This window comes from Glycine max, chromosome 13 (assembly GCF_000004515.6).
Source record: "Glycine max cultivar Williams 82 chromosome 13, Glycine_max_v4.0, whole genome shotgun sequence".
NCBI classification, from domain to species: Eukaryota; Viridiplantae; Streptophyta; class Magnoliopsida; order Fabales; family Fabaceae; genus Glycine; species Glycine max.
The window spans coordinates 19552194-19558182 of record NC_038249.2 but is presented as its reverse complement, the minus strand read 5'-3'; the positions used below and the strand labels follow the sequence as shown (position 1 = coordinate 19558182).

The window sequence follows — 5989 nt, the reverse complement described above, 5'->3', positions numbered from 1 at the left end:
TCAATGTGTGCATGAAATAAATAATGGTACATACCATGTGACAAGGAAGACATCAAGTTTAGGGTTACATCCTCGAAGCCAATTTGTGAGTTTCGTGGTGGTTCACTGTTAGTAGCCATTGCAATTAATAATTTTGGAATTTGAATAATATTAACTTGAGCTTGGATTAAGTTGAGCATGAAAATGGATTTGCATGGTTCGTCCTATGTTCTTGTCCACTAGAGGGTCTGCAACAACTTTTCTCTATACAATGTACCATAAACAACATATAACATTTACTTTTAGAAATTTTCTAATAAAAATGTGTTTGTATACTTATGGATAAACTAGTTGTTAAACACTATTTATACTTTACATTCAGAAATAAAGGCTTTTTCAAATTTAGGCTGAGCTAAATAAGTGGATTAAGACAACACAAAGTTGAACTAGCCCTAGGCAAATTACAGGCATTCCAAGCTAGCAAATCAAACATTTTTTTCGATGACTTCAATCATGATTTTGTGATAACTTGCAGGTTATTTTTCCTTTACTGTTTACATCGCCATCACTACACTCTTTGTTATTATCAACGAGGTTCTTCCATTGTAAGTATCTCTTCCTGACACTTTTAAGGAATCATTTACTAAGAGTTAGAAATGAAGTACTGAGTCTTTAAGGAATTTTAGAATTGTTAGACTTATGTTTAACATAAGTTATACATGATATTTATGTATTGAAATCATTATTTGATGTAGTTTGCTATACTTGTTTCATGTACTTTTTAAATTTATGTTTTCACTTTAAGTGTTTCTTTATTTAATAATATTTATTCGATAATAATTTGAATATATACATACATGTGTGTGTGTGTGTGAATACCATTAATACTGCCTAGATTGGTTTTGGTTTTAATTTGCAGGTTTGGTTTTATTTAACAAACATAATATTGCAAAAAATAGCATCAGTTTTGACAAAACCGATGTTGTATACGACTTTCAATTTTAGTTTTGCCAGAGTCGATGTAGAAAGCGTTTCAGATATTGCACATTTTGACCACATATCTACATTGATTTTGGGAAGAATCGATGTAGATAATGGTTTACAACATCAGCTTTAAAACGGATGTCGAAAATGATATACTTTTAACGACGATCATTTCAACATTGGTTCAAAATCGATGTTGAATGTCCTCTAGAATGAATGCTAATGGTCTTTTATGTAGTAGTGTAATTCAAAACTTGTAAATAACAACTCATTGTTTACATATAGATACCTTGGAGATAATGATTGTGCAACTGATATAATTGTACCTACAACACTAGCTAATTTGATTTAACTCATGGAGTGGTGCTAATGTAAAATGTTTTCTTCTTGGTTTGTTTATCTTTGGGAAGAATTTTGCTTGGATAAAAAGATTTTTATAGAACAAAGGGATGAGGAAAATGCAATCATTTTATCATGGAAAATTTCATTTGAGTGATGAAAAGAACATGTATAACATGACACAAACTTTTCGTAGTATTGTTTTCATATAGTCTATGCATGATGTCAACAATATTAAAAGCATATACTTATCAAACATGCTTTAAAGTTGTATGAAATAGAAGTTTTAAGAAGACACACAACATTCATAAAACCACATGGATAGACTGATTTCAAAAACTTGAGTTCAAGGAACACAAAATTCCAAATACAAAATCCAAATCAAAAGCAAAATAAAGATCGACACAAAATAACAAAAATATTTCTTTAAAGAAACATGTCTTTAAGCAAGTAGACCAATTCTTTCCAATCTTATCAGCCTTCTTAACCATCTTAGCACTAGCAATATTTAATTTATCTACAATATATAAAATAACACCAAAAGTAGAAATTTAAAAGAAGTGATGAAGTATAAATTGTTATACCAAAGGTTGTTGTCCTAGATCCCCAAAGTTTTGCATAATTTCTATATTAGGAGCACATTTTCTTAACACAGTAAGATTGATCAAACCTATAATTGAGTACATTGTTGTACAACTTAAATAGGAAAGTTTTTTCCACCAAAACAATATTTAAAGGGAGATATGTGTCGTTGCAATTCCAACTTACAAGCATATTGGAAACTTATATTAATTAATGTCTACTACTTTGATAATTCCCTTTGTTTGAAAAAAAAAGTAGCAACTAAGTAAACAAACCTCTAGGAGGCATCAAGTGAAGAGTAAAAAACTATAATGAATGAAGATATTGTACCATTTTATCTGCCAATAACAAAACTCCAAAGAATATAGAATTGTTGGATTGTTCAAGTTAGGAACTAACTATCAAATGAACTACTATAGAAAGAGCAAACCAATTTTCCTTAGTTGCATTGATATTGACAATGAAATCATACTTCTAGTTAGCCATTCATCCAGAGGTAAAAGAGAACAATAGAAAGGGTAAGAGATTACAAAGGATACAACACATAAGTTGGGGTAGAAAGAATGCTTACATGATTTTATAGTGGATCATATGATGCGGGGAAAACCTTTCTCTTACCATTGCGACATAATTCCCAAATGCAACATGATTTCAATTTGAAGTCTTTGATGCATCAATTAGTTGCAATCATACAAGAAGATCTTACCGAGGAAAATGCCTAATGATAAATTAAATCGAAGACTTTCCCAAGACATTGCTTAATGACTCTCTGTTTTATGTGAGAAGTGATTTTTCTACTTAATAATGGTTTTAAATTAAGTTGTTAACCATAATACTATTTTTTAAATTTTAAAAATTTGTACAAATAGATTTTTTTTTTGAAATAGTATTAAATGAAGCTATTACACCAAAGAGAGATGCTAAGAACACTCTCTTTCTAACAATCTTTGTAAAATTGGCTAAAATTTATTAAAAGTCACTAGTTTTAGTTGGTTTCACTTCTCATATAATGATTTTATCTCTTGATTTAGAAGTGAAACCTGCCAAAATTAATAATTTTTAATAAATTTTAGCAAATCACATAAAGTGTCAAAAAAAGTGTTAGATAGAGTATCATTAGCATTCCTCTTAAACTAAATAATGACACATGTAAAACTTCCTATATATGCTACATTAAATTGTATTTTTTGTAGTATTTTTTCTATTTGACAATGGTTTTAAAATATGTTGTCAACTATTATACTATTTTTTTAAATTTTTTTTTTTTAAATTTTCAAAAATAAAGAGGATTTTAGAAGAATATTAAGAAAGCTATTACACCAAATAATCACACGTGTAAAACTTTTCATTGATGCTACCTTAAATTGTATTTTTATAGACAAATGTTATTATTATTATTATTATTATTATTATTATTATTATTATTATTATTATTTTTGTACTGAAGATGTTATTATTTATAAAAACATATTAAAAATGATTTTTTTTCAATAATAATATTATGTTTAGTGTAGCATTTAATGTAGTATTTGATATATTATATATATTTAGTGAAATATTTAATGTAGTATTTGATATATTACATATATTTAATGTAGCATTTAATGTAGTCTTAAACATATACTATGTATTTAATGCAACATTTATTGTAGTATTTATAAAAAATATACTCTACATTTAATATAGTATTTATTTAAAAAAAAATATATGTTATATTTAATATAGTATTTATTTTAGAAGTAAAAAAATATAGCATTATTCATTTTGTATCTATTATGGTTTTACTTGTTGATATGTGTGGGTGTATTGATATCTTTATAATCTCTAATTTTGTGCCTATAAATTAATTTTTTTCTCTTGAAACATCACAACAAGAAATTATCATCCTAGCAAAAGTTTAATAAGAGTTATGACAAAGAAAGAGATGAAAGTTATTAGAGTTGTGATTATGATCCTGATTATGTTTGACTTCTCACAAGCTAATTACAATCCTTCATCTATGCAAATTGGGTCAAATTATGGATCTGATGGACGATTCGCTTGTCAAATCAAATGTCAGAAAAAATGTCAAAAATATCTATTACTTCCACCAGGTGTTATTTTTTATATAATATGTTATCATTCATGTTTTCGGAAATGTGATAAAATGCCCATCGATGTTGCTCAAGATTGTGTCACTAGTTGTGTCTTGACCAAGCCAATTGACGTCAACATTGGTATTCATTCTCTCACAACATTGATATCTTTTTAAGGTTTTATATATCATTCTTTATAGTTGAGTTAATTATATTTTTACATGTGTTTGTTTATTGACTTTATGTATCAGATGTTCGTGGTCTTACAGATGACATGGTGGATTCTTGTATACAAGAGTGTTACAAGTAATATTTATTACAAAAATATTGTCCAAGAACATGGTTGTTAAGAGAAATAGTATACATGCATAATTGTAATAAGCAAATCTTAAATATGAATAATATCTATTTTATCTTTTGTAAATCCTTTGTCTAATTATATTTTCCTTAATTTTTCTTCTCTTCCTTTCATATATTAGTGAATACGCTTACAAATAATATTAAAGATGACACTAAAGAATGATAAGGCCAATATAATAACATATTTACCTTTGGGATAGATGCACTAATCAAGGTTATATCCCTAATCGAAACTTTAGATGAGTTAATCCATGAGTACACATTGGATTCAAAAAATTATCCCCTTTGGGAAAACAAATTTCCTAACCCAATGTGTTCTCCAATAACTTCATTCCCCCAAAAAAATTAAAACAAAACAAGAATGCACCAAACATATAATATGACAAGATATAGCTTAGGACACAATGAGCTATCAATGTGAGGTCATTATAATAGCACATTCTTCTTTGGGCAAAATGCACACACACCAGAATCACAACCTAGGTCAATACCTTAGGTGGGTTAATACTTGAGTACACACTAAATTTAGGAAGTTGCCCCTTTGGGTAGACAAATCCTCTAATCCAATGCATTCCCCCCAATAACTCCATCCATTTTAAAATTTTAATTTAGACTTATCAGAAAACATTCCTCAAACTACAACAAAATTTCATGAATTAATGTGAGTGGTCCCACTTTGACGGTAATGACTTGTAACAACTCATGAAAATTCTTTTAAAATATGTTTGTTATAAATGAAGTTTGTCACTTTTTAAAATATTATATATAAAGGTATTTTTTTTAAATCAATCATTCGTTATATATTTAATTTTAAATTTTAAAGGCATAAATATCCATGCAACACGGGTTAAAACACCAGCCAACTTCAACACAAATATTTAACTAAAATGTTATACATATTTTCAATTTTTAAAAATATATTTAATTTAATTGACAATGAAATATTTAGTTTTTTAGGCTTAAAAATTCCAATGAAATATTTCAAGTATATTCCAAATGTTCTCATCATTCTAAGTTATTATTATTAATAAATAAACTAATAAAGAAGATAATATTCAGTTAACAATATAATAGTGGCTAAGTTAAAATTTTGGTTCTCGTAGTTTATTATATTCATGATTTTGATTTTCTCTTATTTTAATTGTAATATTTGATCTTCTTCTAGTTTTTTAAATTGATAATTTTGATTCTCATAACTGATAGATTATTAACTAGTAGTTATGATTAATTGAGTTATTAATTTAGTTATAAATGAATTAAAACCATTAATTGTTAAAAAAGTTAATAAAACAATTATTTATAACTCTAATTTTGTACAATACGGTGCTCCTTCTCTTCTCCACAAATACCTATTTTACCTATTTTACCGTCCCACACAATTCCACTAACAACAACACGATATTAGATTTAATAATCTTTTATTAAAGTTTTTAATGATTAATAAATTTTCTTTAATTATTAACTTTTTTAATATCTCCAATAATTATAATGATTAGTTTATAATCTACCAAGGAGGACTAAAATCACTAAAATCACCAATTTATAAAACTAAAGGATCAAATGTTAGAAATAAAAATTAAAAAAACTAAAATTATAATTTAACCTTTAATATGCAATCATAATTGAATGTTAACTTTTATAAATCAAATGAAAACATCTTTTAGCGTTTC

General features: G+C 26.7%; 1 long non-coding RNA gene across 1 annotated transcript; it reads left to right on the top strand.

Moving 5' to 3' along the window:
* The first annotated feature begins 3688 nt into the window (after positions 1 to 3688).
* Positions 3689 to 4383, top strand: LOC100781019 (uncharacterized). The gene is made up of 2 exons (XR_417341.4): positions 3689 to 4100; positions 4211 to 4383. It is a non-coding gene; the product is annotated as an uncharacterized lncRNA (long non-coding RNA).
* Positions 4384 to 5989: the final 1606 nt, after the last annotated feature.